Genomic DNA, 13,805 nt, shown 5'->3' on the forward strand with positions numbered 1-13,805 from the left:
CTTACTCTGATTTCTTTCACAGTCAGTGAAAGAAAAAACAGTCAGTGCTACCGCAAAGAAACAAACAGTGTCACCGTGAGATGCAGCAAAACATCTGAAACCGACTACATGCTTGACGAAATGAAGGATTCAAATATTCTTTCTCTTTTAGATGATCTTTTCATATATTGTGGTTTTTAAAAAAAGCAGCAACGTGAAGTTTGAGTTTTACATTATGTTTATGTCACGCCTTGTGAGCTTACTGGCTGCTGGCAAAGCAGAAATCTGATTACTGTCTGACTCATGTAGACCCAGAGTTTCCCTATTATCTGATTACCCAAGTGCATGTAAACACATTGATCAGATTACTGACAGAACCTGGCATTGATACATGGTGTTTTGAGTGGCATTTACATTCTATTTACAATTTGTATTAACTGCTTTCTCACTTACAACTTTGTTTCAAAAAACACACCAAATATTTAGAGCAAGTTTTTTTTTTTTCGCCATTCAAAATCTTAATGAAATATCTCCTCTTCCATCTTCAAACCCGAGTATGCTATAGGTGAAAGGTTTCTACTTGTTTCCTTGAGCTACAAGTCAGAAAAGAACTCGGCACAATGTGAAAGGAGCCCTTTCAAAGTAAATACGCACTATAGGGACCTACGAAAGCTCTAAAACCATCAACTTCCTACGGAATCCTCATGGAATATTTGAAGAGTTCATACAAAAAGCTAATTTCCCTCTGCACACATCTACAGCCCTCCGGAACTTTATGGCCTGCTTGACCAGTGATGTAATTAGGCTGCTAATGACCAGATGGAGAGTAAAGACAGAACTGGAAATAAGCTTTATTTCATCTGCGCAGTTAATGAAGTCAAGACATTCTGGATCATTATCACTTCATTATTCGTCGTTTATTGACCAATCAGCTCCTCTCAGTCAGTCATGTGACCCTTCGTCTAGGAGAGGAACTGGGTGAGACTGAGAAAAGCATGGCTATTAGAATTCAGCATTTCCTGAACTGCTTTTTCTGTAAAGCATTCCAACTTAGAAGCTTTTTGCTCTCTCCTGTGAAGTTACCATTTTAGAGATATATGGTTTTTCATTTTTGGGTTTATTTTGAACAGTGAATCCTTAAAAAGCTGCTTATGGTAATCAGGTTTGTTTTTTTAGTAGTAAAACTTCCTCACTTAGAATTTTAGATGCAACACTGGCTGTGAGAATAATCACATTTAAAATATTTGTACAGATGTGCCGTGTACCTGTCCTGTCCCCCGGCCTTCATGCCAGCTATCGTGGCTGTCACTGGGGCCCAAACACCAAGCGAGGACAGTGGGGAGAGGAGGAACTAGCAACTTACAGTTCCACATAGGACCATTTCATACTTACATAGTTCTTGGTGAAATGGTTCTGCAGATTGATATCTGAGGGTTTCGTAAACTTTATAAAGTAATAGCAGAGCGGTTCTCTGGTAATAGGTATCTGTATGGTGGGGCTGAGAGTGTTTTACTGCAGCTCTGCAGCTAGACTCTTCTCATCGCTGCTCCCCAGTTCAGCTGCCCAGGTCGAGCATGAGGTGTAGTCTAGCGGCCTCAAAGTGGAACAGAACAGGAGGTGGCACCCAGGAGGCCAGGCTCAGGATTGCCGCAATGTCCACCAACCCTTCACGGTTCTCCTTTTCTCCTTGTGGGGTTTCATTCTTGCTCAGCGTTGAGTACCACCTTCATGCCAGCTCTTATGGCTGTCAGCAGGGCCCGGGGATAAGCACATGCAACAAATGGTTAGTAGGATTAAGGATATGTAAAGTAGTTTTTGAGCCATGCACATATGTATTATGCCATTGGCTGTATAGTGGAGTGGTTAAGTCACTCAACATGCTGGAGACTGGGGTTCAAGCCTGGTTTCATCACTGCTCTTGCTTTAGACACATTCGCTGTCATTGTAGTGCTTAACAGATCTCATATCACCCTGAAAATATAATTAATCAACAACATAGTAGCCTTTTTATGTAGCATGGTAATATGCAGTTTGGTTTTTAAAAGTCATTATTTTGCTTTGCTTTTATACAACATCAATGCATAAGAAATCTGGCACAGATGGAGCTGAAAGCAATTTATTGTAGTTTAATATGGACAGCCATGATGATTATGGGATAATAAGCATATTCATATTAGGTTTAATATGTTAATCACACAAAAATGTCAATTTCAGTGACTGGTGGAGGATTTGAGTGCAGTAATGCACTAATGGTTTTATATCATCTTGCCAAAGGAGATCCAAGAAGTTGGCTTGACAAATAGCGAACAAAATTCATGTCATTGAAAAGATGATCTTCTCGCTGCTTTTTAAAAAAATCCTTCCATCTAGACTCACCTACACAGTTTAATCCAATGGCTTTGATTTTTCCATTAAATCAGTCTGATAGAGCTCATCTAGTGCTGTCACACCGCTGCTTTAAATCTGCCAAGATCTATCCATGCTGTGAATTTTTTTTTTTTTTTTTTTTTCTCTTCTAGCACTATTTTAAAATAAGCCCTCCGATTGTAAGAAGCTGATTTTAATTGGGGATCCGCAAGGCCGCCTCCCGCACGGCAGCAGTGTGACCAGCAGGCCAAATGGGGGTTCATCAAGTAAAGCTTGTTAATTAGACCAGATTTCTGCATTATTAGCAAATCCTACAGAATATCGTCTGGTGTTTAACCGAGCAGCGGTTCAATAATACATCATTCACTTACTTCACATGCCTCATTTTAGCCTCTGCATGAGCTTCTCCCAGGAGCTAAATCAAACAGACTGCATGCTAGCAAGCTAAACACATTTAGTGAAGATTACATGATCAGTCTCTGTGGTATTATAAGCCAAACTCTATAGATGCTTTCATAATTTGTGTCTGTGCTGTTAAAAAGTAAATGCAGTCCACTAAGCAGCTATTTATGCCTTTTGATCTTCGAATCTTCGTTAGTAATGTGATTTCTCAGTGCAGTTGGGGGTATTTTAATACATGAACGCATGAACTTGCATACTAAAGCAGCGTAAAATACTTCAGTGGTCTTTAATTGTTGCTCTGATTCAGTTAATCATAATTAGGTGTTTCCATAGTGATGTGGTGTGTGTGCACACTCGCTCTGAAACTACCACAGTGCATCCAATCTAGGAGCCTTCATACAGTCACCCTCATTTTGCTGCCTTTTCTTAAACTTATTCAGAGCAGCCATTTTGGTTTCTTCTGTTGTATAAATAAAATATTTAGTCTGCTGAGCTAGTTTTCATTTTAACGTCATGCTACCAGATGGCATGAAAAAATATTTATTTATTTATTTATTTGGGGGTTTTTTGGAAATTCTTTACATGTCCTCTCCATGGATCACCACCTTATCGTGGTGGAGGGGTTTGCGTACTTGAATGATCCTAGGAGCTATGTTGTCTGGAGCAAAAGCTCCTGATAGGATCTCCCATGGCAAACTGGTCCTAGGTGACAGGTCAGACAAAGTGTGATCCATAATAACCCCTATGAAAAGACAAGAACAGGACTTGTATACCCAGCCTGGGGGAAGGGCTCACCAGTGAGCGTCTGGTGGCCGGGCATTTACTCATGCTGCCCGGCCGGCCCCAGCCCGAAGGAGTTACATGAGTCCCCCCTCCCATCGACCCACCACCAATGGGAGGGGCAGTAGTAGGGGTTTGGTACTTTGTGCATCGGGCAGTGTCCGAAGGTGTGGGCCTTGGCGTTCTGATCCTCGGTTGCTGAAACTGGCTTTTGGAACTTGGACGTTACCTCACTGGCGTGAAAGGAGCCTTAGTTGGTGCACGAGGTTGAGAGATACCGGCTAGATATAGTCTGGCTCACCTCAACACACAGCTTGGGCTCTGGGTCCAATCTCCTTGAGAGGGGCTGGACTTTATCCTTTTCTGGAGTTGCCCATGGTGAGAGGCGGTGGGCAGGTGTGGGCTTTCTCATAGCCCCTCGACTCTGTGCCTGTATGTTGCGGTTTTCTCCGGTGGACGAGAGGGTAGCTTCCCTACGCCTTCAGGTTGGGGAACGGGTCCTGACTGCTGTCTGTGCTCATGCAGCGAACAGCAGTTCAGAGTGCCCAGCTTTCTTAGAGTCCTTGGGAAGGGTGCTTGAAAGTGCTACTCCTGGAGACTCTATTGTCCTACTGGGGGACTTTAACCCTCAGGTGGGCATGACAGTGAGACCTGGAGGGGTGTGATTGGGAGGAATGGCCTCTCTGATCTGAACCTGAGTGGTGTTCAGTTTTTGGACTTCTGTGCAAACCACAGTTTGTCCATCATGAACACCATGTTTGAACACAAGGATGTCCATAAGTGCACATGGCACCAGGACACCCTAGGCCGCAGTTCAATGATTGACTTTGTAGTCGTGTCATCGGACTTGCGGCCATGTGTTTTGGACACTCGGGTAAAGAGAGGAGCTGAGCTGTCAACTTATCATGCCTGGTGGTGAGTTGGATCAGGTGGTGGGGGAAGATGCCGGTCAGACCAGGCAAGCCCAAACGTATAGTGAGGGTTTGCTGGGAACATCTGGCAGAAGAACCTGTCAGATTGATCTTCAACTCACACCTCTCGCACTTGAGGAAAACCTGAGTTCCTCAAGGCTCTGGATGTTGTGGGGCTGTCTTGGCTGACACGCCTTTTCAACATTGCGTGGACATCTGGGGCGGTGCCACTGGATTGGCAGACTGGGGTGGTGGTGCATCTTTTTAAAAAAGGGGACCGGAGGGTGTGTTCCAACTACAGGGGAATCACACTCCTCAGCCTGCCTGGTAAGGTCTATGCAGGGGTACTGGAGAAGAGAGTCCGGCTTATAGTCGAACCTCGGGTCCAGGAGGAGCAGTGCGGGTTCCGCCCTGGTAGTGGAACACTGGACCAACTCTTCACCCTCTCCAGGATTCTGGAGGGTTCATGGGAGTTTGCCCAACTAGTCCACATGTGCTTTGTGGATCTGGAGAAGGCATTCGACTGTGTTCCCCAGGGTATTCTGTGGGAGGTGCTTCGGGAGTACGGGGTACATGGCTCTTTGCTACGAGCCATTCGGGCCCTGTATAAACAAAGCTGGAGTTTGGTTCGCATAGCCGGCAGTAAGTCAGACTCGTTCCCAGTGAGAGTTGGACTCCGTCAGGGCTGCCTTTTGTCACCGATTCTATTCATAATTTTTATGGATAGAATTTCTAAGTGCAGTCAGGGGATGGAGGGTGTCCGGTTTGGTGACCTCTGGGTCACAACGCTGCTGTCTGCAGATGATGTGGTCCTATTGGGGACATCAGGCCGCGAACTTCAGTTTTCACTGGAACGGTTTGCAGCCAAGTGTGAAGCGGCCAGGATGAGGATAAGTACCTCTAAATCTGAGACCATGGTTCTCAGGCGGAAAACGGTGGAGAGCCCTCTCTGGGTCGGGGATAGGCTCTTGCCTCAAGTGGAGGAGTTCAAGTATCTCGGGGTCTTGTTCACGAGTGATGGTACAAGGGAGCGGGAGATTGACAGGCGGATTGGTGCTGGGTCAGCAGTGATGCGGGCTCTTTACCGGTCTGTTCTGGTAAAGAAAGAGCTGAGCCATAAGGCAAGGCTCTCGATTTACCGGTCGATCTACATTCCCACCCTCGACCTATGGTCATGAGCTTTGGGTAATGACCGAAAGAATAAGATCGCGAATACAATTGGCCGAAAAGAGTTTCCGCCGCAGGGTGTCTGGACTCTCCCTTAGAGATAGGGTGAGAAGTTCGGAAGCTCGGAAGATAATGGATGGATGGATGGATGGATGGATTCTTTACATGTGTACTTGCACTACTTGTTCTGTATAGGGGATTTAATTGAGGCTTGCCTGTACTAACTCAGGACTTGATTCAAGTCCTCAAATGAGGAATGAATCAAAACTTGCCCATACTAACAGGGGACTTGAACTGAAACCTTGAACTGAGACGTGACTATCTTGACTTGGGACTAGAATTAAGACTTGACTGTATAGACCCAAGACTCAAATCATCAAGATTTGACTGTCTTGACTCGGGACTTGAGTGTCAAAACTTGTGACTTAGTTGTTACTTGCAACATAGTGACTTGTTCCCACCTCCTTAAAATACTTGTTCTTAAATCACAAAAATATGTGATTGCAGTGCAGCCTGTGCTGCCCCGAGCACAAGAAGGATGCTAGAAGCAGGGCTTATTTCCACACCAGACAAAAAACAGAACTCACAACCAAATCTGACCACTTTTCAGTGGCTTCAAAGCTGAAGTTTTCAATGAACTAGGATTTTCAGCCCGTCAGTCTGTAGTTGCTGCTCATCCCTCTCTTCCTCTGCTCCCTCCCAGCTCTTTTTTAAAGTCGCTTATACCGTCGTTAGATCAGCATCAGCTGGCTCTCATTAAGGCAGAGTGAACCACCTGAGCTGAGAGGGACAGAGAGTTCCTTGCTCCACCTCCCTGTCACCACCAAGGTTTATTTGAACCTTGCTATATGTATTATATTGCCAAAAGTATTCACTCACTCATCCAAATCATTGAATTCAGGTGTTCTACTCACTTCCATGGCCACATCTGCCATGGCATATTAATGACATAGTTATGTCAGTGTTAGGTATCAGGGTCAAGTAATATGTTAATGTTAGTGTTACAAACACAGCTCACTTTAAACAGCCTCAAAATCAACAAAAGTTCAAAGCATCAAAACCTTCAGCAATTGCACCTGTAGTGTAGCATCTGTGCTATCAGAGTTCATTACAAATGATAAACCTGATTTATATTACACATTTATGCATAATGTGTCCTTTTCAGTGTGAATGGTGCTCCCAGTGACGTCTGTGGAACATTTTGATTTGCCATATCTTGCAATGTTCAATAATTTGATTTGTCGTGAGCAGCTAAAATCAATCAGAATGTAATCAAGATCCTTGCCCCCCCCCTGCAGGCTCTTATGCTAACGTTTACAAGTCTCGAATGCTGCTGGGACACCAAGCAGCCTCTGGAGCTCAGTTATCACATTTCTCAATGATCCGAGGTCAGATTTTGCTTTCTGCTTCCAGCTGTGATCATTTGGACAGCTGGAGCAGTCTCACTTACACAGGACTCAGACATATAGATCCAGATGTGTGGGAGCCTTTCAGTAGGTTCACAGCATGTGTTTGTGAAAGGGAATGGAGACTCTAGCATGAATTAAAGCCCAAACATGACTCTCACCAGCCCAACCCGACCTGTCCAGGCGCGACCCGGCCAGAAACATTATATTTTAAATCCGAATCTGCTGTAGAGGTGGAATATAACACACAGTGTCACAGAGTTTGCTATTAAATGCTTCAGCTGATTGGCAGGAAATGTGATGCTGGTATTTACAGCTGTACACTAGTCCCTGTCTTCAGATCAAGAGTCAGATCAATTGGTTCATCTCACAAATAATACCTTTCCCCTTGGAGCTGAGTTATAAGGGGTAGTGGTTGAAATCTTCCCTACGAAATCGGACCCTCAAATAAAAAGAGCATTACTTCATACTTCAGAGCTACTAGCGCTGTAGGTGTAGGTGTAGAATAGGTGACTCTGCCAGTCTGGAGTAACAGCAGAGGAAGGTAAAGTTCAGCTCCTCACTGCCAGGCTTTAGTTACATTTAGGGAATCATATGATCTTCAAAGAGGGACAATTATTTATTATCCCCCACCTCTAATTCTTCAGTGATGTGAAGCTGAAGTCAGATATTCACCAGCTTCTTTTTTGAATTTCCCTGCTCCTCCAACAGGAAGTTTAGCTAGCTAGCTACTGAGACATTAGCGTAGTATTAGCTTTTTTTATGCTTGTTATGATGAAACCAACCATAATACAATGAAACAACATTAAACTAAGATCTTAACACAAATCGGGACACCCCACCTCTAGACATGAACATACGAAACGGAGGGGTAAGGGCTAAGTGGTAGGGAGGTGAAATGGGATTGGGCCTCAGTCTTCCTTCTAATTGACTAATTAGCAAAAATTGCAACTAAGTAAAAAAAACTGTTAAAATGTCAAGTAAATCAGATGTTGGATTATTTCCAGAAGCAGCGATCACAAGATGATGGGCAAAATGCAGGCAAATCTATCAAGAACGACATGTGACTGTAACAGATCAGAAGAGCTAGAGAGTTGTGCTTGTAAACATGGTGATGACATGGTCCACTCAGACCAGCACAGCACACACTAACACACCACCACCACCACCACATCAGTGTTACTGCAGTGCTGAGAATGACCCTAAATAATACCTGCTCTGTGGGGGGGCTGACCACTGAAGAACAGGGTAACAAAGTATGCAGAGAAACAGATGGAATACAGTCTGTAATTGTAGAACTCCCAAGTGCTCCTATATGCTGAGTAGAGTGGATAAATGGACAGAGTGTAGATATGAGGAGGTGGAATGAAATGGCCCGTTAGGTGTCTATAGTCACATAAAGGCACACACTACACTAATGTTTCTCCGTATTATGTTTAATTTCTTTGACTTCTTCGGTGGTGTAATTAATCCATTTTAAGCAGGAATCAGGCCTTATAGTCCATGAAAGCAGTCCTCAGTCAGACACAGCACTCGTGTGAAGATAGAGTGATGGAGAAAAGCAAGAGAGAGAGAGAGAAAGAGAGAGAGACTATATGAAGACAGAGAAAGAAATGTTCATTCTCCTGGGATGCTGTCGTGAGTGGCTCTCTCTCCTCCTGTGGGCGGCAGACCTGGCCTCAGTTTCCAGGGGATACGGTCCTCCAGGGAGCGCTGCTTTATCGACTGTGGCTGTCAGAAGCATGTAATTAGCTTTTCTTCTCCTGCCGAGACAAGGAGCACCTCGACCTCACCATTTTAGGAGAATAAACCTCTCTGCACTGCAGCGTCTGCAAGGCCATGATTTCTCCTGCTAATAGATTAATGATAATATTTATTCACCTCTCTAGCAGGAAGGTTAACACGGGTAGATCGAGATACAAGCAAAATACCAAGAATCACTACAATTAAAAGACAAGATTTGACTCAGATAAAGTATGTCAAAGTAGAATAAACAGAACACGACGGGAAATTAATAACAGACGGCAAAGTGAAAGAAGAGAAGGCACTGATTTAATTCACATGCGATGTTAAATGCGACTTAAGATACTTTTTTAAAAATCAGTCGCTCATGTTTTCTAAGAATTCTAACACGTGGTCGCCATAGTAACTGTAACTGGCCCCTAGCTCTATGGTGACCTGAGCTGGATGACCTGGATTACTCTTTATTAATCCCATAACTGGGAAATTCACCTCCGCATTTAGCCCACCTCTGCAGTCAAACACCTACATACACACTAGTGGGCAGTGAGCACGTTTGCCTGGAGCAGTGGGCAGCCCTATCCACAGGACACAGAGTAGTTGGGGGTTAGGTGTCTTGCTTAAGCGCAGTCACGTACTGTCAGCTCAGGGGATCAAACCCACAATCCTCCAGTCTCAAGGGTTGTTCCCTAACCTGCAGCCCCCAACTGACCCCAAATCTGTGACCTGGACACCTTTGATGGCACTTAATAATACGATAGGCTTTGTGGTTGTCTTTGCGAAAAGATGCGAGTTGTTTTCATGGAAGGGAGGATTTCTTTCACCCCTCGTTGCTCACTAGCAGCTCAACCTTTCACATAGAGAGCCAACAGAGTGAGCTCATCTGCTATCAGAGCTAAGAAGAAAAATATTGTGAGTAAAATTAATACTGGAGTCCGTTTCCAATTTGCTGACCGAATGGCCACTAGGGGGCTGCAGTAAGATGTTCAAGACTAATAAAAGAATCTTAAAACCTGTTCTAGAAAGGATTTTAAGGTGGGTATGATTTTCATCCCTCGCTCTGCTCTGTCTGAGCGCCGTTTTAAACTCTTCCTTTCAAAATCAGTTGCTGCCATCTTGAAGGATCTAGTCCTGCGCCGTATGCTCCTTAAATAAGCTATAATTCTTCTTTAAGCACTAATGACCGTAATTAGCAGCTTCTTCATAGTTTTGTACCTTTCCTGGTGTCACTGTGAAAGCTTTCTGGATGCTGCAGTCACTTTCAGCTCTTATGTTTACGTGGGCTATGCATTAGCATTTACACATTAGCGCAGAGCTTAACTGACAGTCTTATTAGTGGCTGTTAACTGCACCCCAGAAGAGAAATAACTGAAGAGAGCTTAATTAGGTGAATGACTCATAAGGATGGTCTGTAAAGACAGGATTTTGTGCCCAAGTTGGTCTGAAGGCTTCCTTCTTTATAGCGAACGGCCACGATGAAGGTGAGCACTCGTCACCCGGCGTTTAATTAACTCCTAAAATGAAGCTAAAAAAAAGCCAGCTAATCTCTGTAGCAGCACTTTCTACTCTGAGCTTCATTTAACTCTGACGGCTATAGCTGCGTTCCTGTGACATGCCGCATCCCCCCGGTGATCAAAGCGCAGGTTATTTATTCAGAAGAAGAGCATCAGAGGTGTGGAGCGAGGGACAGGAGAGATGAAGTGCTCAGAGAGGGAGGGAGGGAGGGAGGGCGGGAGAGAGAGAGAGAGAGAGAGAGAGAGAGAAAGTGGTGAGAGAGAGAAAGCAGAAAGAGAGAGGGTGGGAGGGACGAGGAGAGAGAAGGAGAGAGGGGGGAGAGGGAAAGAAAGTAGAGAGAGAGAGAGAGAGGGTGGGAGGGACGACGAGAGTGGATGAGAGTGAGAGAGAAAGCAGAGAGGGGGAGAGAGGAAGAGAGTGGGGAGAGAAAGATGGAGAGAGAGGGGAGAGAGAGAGAAAGCAGAAAGATGGAGAGAGAGTAGAGAGAGAGAAGGCAGAGAGATGGAGAGAGGGGAGAGAGAGAAAAAGCAGAAAGATAGAGAGAGAAGAAGAGAAAGAGTGGGAGGTGGGAGGGATGAGGAGAGTGGATGAGAGAGTGAGAAAGAAAGCAGAGAGAAAAATGGAGAGAGAGTAGAGAGAGAGAAAGCAGAAAGAAGGAGAGAGAGGAAGAGAGAGAGTGGGGAGAGAAAGATGGAGAGAGAGGGGAGAGAGAGAGAAAGCAGAAAGATGGAGAGAGAGTAGAGAGAGAGGGAGGGAGGATGAGAGTGGATGAAAGAGTGAGAAAGAAAGCAGAGAATGAGAGGGAGGGAGGGACGAGGAGAGTGGATGAGAGAGTGAGAAAGAAAGTAGAAAGAAAGTAGAGAGAGAGAAGGCAGAGAGATGGAGAGAGGGGAGAGAGAGAAAAAGCAGAAAGATAGAGAGAGAAGAAGAGAGAGTGGGGAGAGAAAGATGGAGAGAGAGCAGCGAGAGAGAGAGAAAGCAGAAAGATGGAGAGAGAAGAAAGAGAGAGAGGGAGGGAGGATGAGAGTGGATGAAAGAGTGAGAAAGAAAGCAGAGAGAAAGGTGGAGAGAGAGGGAAAAGACAGACAAAGAGAATAGGGAGAGAGGGGGACGGTGGGAGGGACGAGAAGAGTGGATGAGAGAAGAGAGAAGGAGAGAAGGGAGAGAGAATGAGACAGAAAGCAGAAAGAGAGAGGGTGGGAGGGACGACGAGAGTGGATGAGAGAGTGAGAAAGAAAGCAGAGAGAAAGCAGAGAGGGGGAGAGAGGAAGAGAGTGGGGAGAGAAAGCAGAAAGAGAGAGAGGGTGGGAGGGACGAGGAGAGAGAAGAAGAGAGGAAGAGAGTGGGGAGAGAAAGATGGAGAGAGAGGGGGGTGTGAGGGATGAGGAGAGTGGATGAGAGAGTGAGAAAGAAAGCAGAGAGAAAAATGGAGAGAGAGTAGAGAGAGAGAGAAAGCAGAAAGAAGGAGAGAGGAAGAGAGAGAGTGGGGAGAGAAAGATGGAGAGAGAGGGGAGAGAGAGAGAAAGCAGAAAGATGGAGAGAGAGTAGAGAGAGAGAAGGCAGAGAGATGGAGAGAGGGGAGAGAGAGAAAAAGCAGAAAGATAGAGAGAGAAGAAGAGAAAGAGTGGGGAGAGAAAGATGGAGAGAGAGCAGCGAGAGAGAGAGAAAGCAGAAAGATGGAGAGAGAAGAAAGAGAGAGAGGGAGGGAGGATGAGAGTGGATGAAAGAGTGAGAAAGAAAGCAGAGAGAAAGATGGAGAGAGGGAAAAGACAGACAAAGAGAATAGGGAGAGAGGGGGACGGTGGGAGGGACGAGAAGAGTGGATGAGAGAGTGAAAAAAAAGCAGAGAGAAAGATGGAGAGATAGTAGAGATAGAGAAAGAGAAAGAGTGGGGAGAGAAAGATGGAGAGAGAGTGGAGAGCAGAAGGATAAAGAAAGAGTAGGGAGAGAGAAGGAGGCAGGGAAATGGGATGAGAGAGGAGAGAGAAAGACCAGACAGAAACATGGGGAGAGAGGGGGGTGGGGGGGTTGGGGGGGGCAGAGAGAAAGATGGAGAGGGGAGAGAGAGTAGAGAGAGAGAAAGATGGAGAGGGGTGAGAGAGTAGAGAGAGAGAAAGATGGAGAGAGGAAGAGAGAGTAGGGAGAGAAAGATGGAGAGAGAGGATGAGGGAGGGAGGATGAGAGTGGATGAGAGAGAGAGAAAGAAAGCAGAGAACGAGAGGGAGGGAGGGACGAGGAGAGTGGATGAGAGAGTGAGAAAGAAAGCAGAAAGAAAGATGGAGAGAGAGTAGAGAGAGAGAGAAGGCAAAGTGAAGGAGAGAGGGGAGAGAGAGAAAAAGCAGAAAGATAGAGAGAGAAGAAGAGAAAGAGTGGGGAGAGAAAGATGGAGAGCAGAGAGAGAGAGAGAGAAAGCAGAAAGATAGAGAGAGAAGAAAGAGAGAGAGAGGGAGGGAGGATGAGAGTGGATGAAAGAGTGAGAAAGAAAGCAGAGAGAAAGATGGAGAGAGAGGTAAAAGACAGACAGAGAGAGTAGGGAGAGAGAGGGACGGTGGGAGGGACGAGAAGAGTGGATGAGAGAGTGAGAAAGAGAGAGGAAGAGAGAGTAGGGAGAGAAAGATGGAGAGAGAGGATGAGGGAGGGAGGATGAGAGTGGATGAGAGAGAGAGAAAGAAAGCAGAGAACGAGAGGGAGGGAGGGACGAGGAGAGTGGATGAGAGAGTGAGAAAGAAAGCAGAAAGAAAGATGGAGAGAGAGTAGAGAGAGAGAGAGAAGGCAAAGTGAAGGAGAGAGGGGAGAGAGAGAAAAGCAGAAAGAGAGAGAAGAAGAGAAAGAGTGGGGAGAGAAAGATGGAGAGCAGAGAGAGAGAGAGAGAAAGCAGAAAGATAGAGAGAGAAGAAAGAGAGAGAGAGGGAGGGAGGATGAGAGTGGATGAAAGAGTGAGAAAGAAAGCAGAGAGAAAGATGGAGAGAGAGGTAAAAGACAGACAGAGAGAGTAGGGAGAGAGAGGGACGGTGGGAGGGACGAGAAGAGTGGATGAGAGAGTGAGAAAGAAAGCAGAGAGAAAGATGGAGAGATAGTAGAGACAGAGAGAGAAAGCAGAAAGATGGAGAGAGAGGAAGAAAAAGAGTGGGGAGAGAAAGATGGAGAGAGAGTGGAGAGCAGAAGGATGAAGAAAGAGAGTAGGGAGAGAGGAGAGAGAAAGACCAGACAGAAACATGGAGAGAATGGGGAGAGAGGGGGGTGGGGGGTTCCGCTGTGATCCATGCTGTACCCATACATGGCTAAGTTTACTGATTCCATCTTCCGAGAAGCTTGACCTTCAGTGCACCAGAGACCCGAGACATTGTCGGAAGAACAGAGTTGAAAAACAAAAGGTTCCTCGAAGATCCACTTGGATGGAACTACGCAGCTCTCCCTTGAAAAAGAAAAAAGCTGCCAGGCCTCTGCAGCTGCTAAGTAAAAAGGAGTCAAACTTCCTAAGTCCACTGTTCCCAGTGAAAGGGAGAACAGGTGTCTGTCCAGGCCCATGTGACCAGCA

Source organism: Pygocentrus nattereri, chromosome 24 (assembly GCF_015220715.1).
Source record: "Pygocentrus nattereri isolate fPygNat1 chromosome 24, fPygNat1.pri, whole genome shotgun sequence".
Lineage (NCBI taxonomy): Eukaryota > Metazoa > Chordata > Actinopteri > Characiformes > Serrasalmidae > Pygocentrus > Pygocentrus nattereri.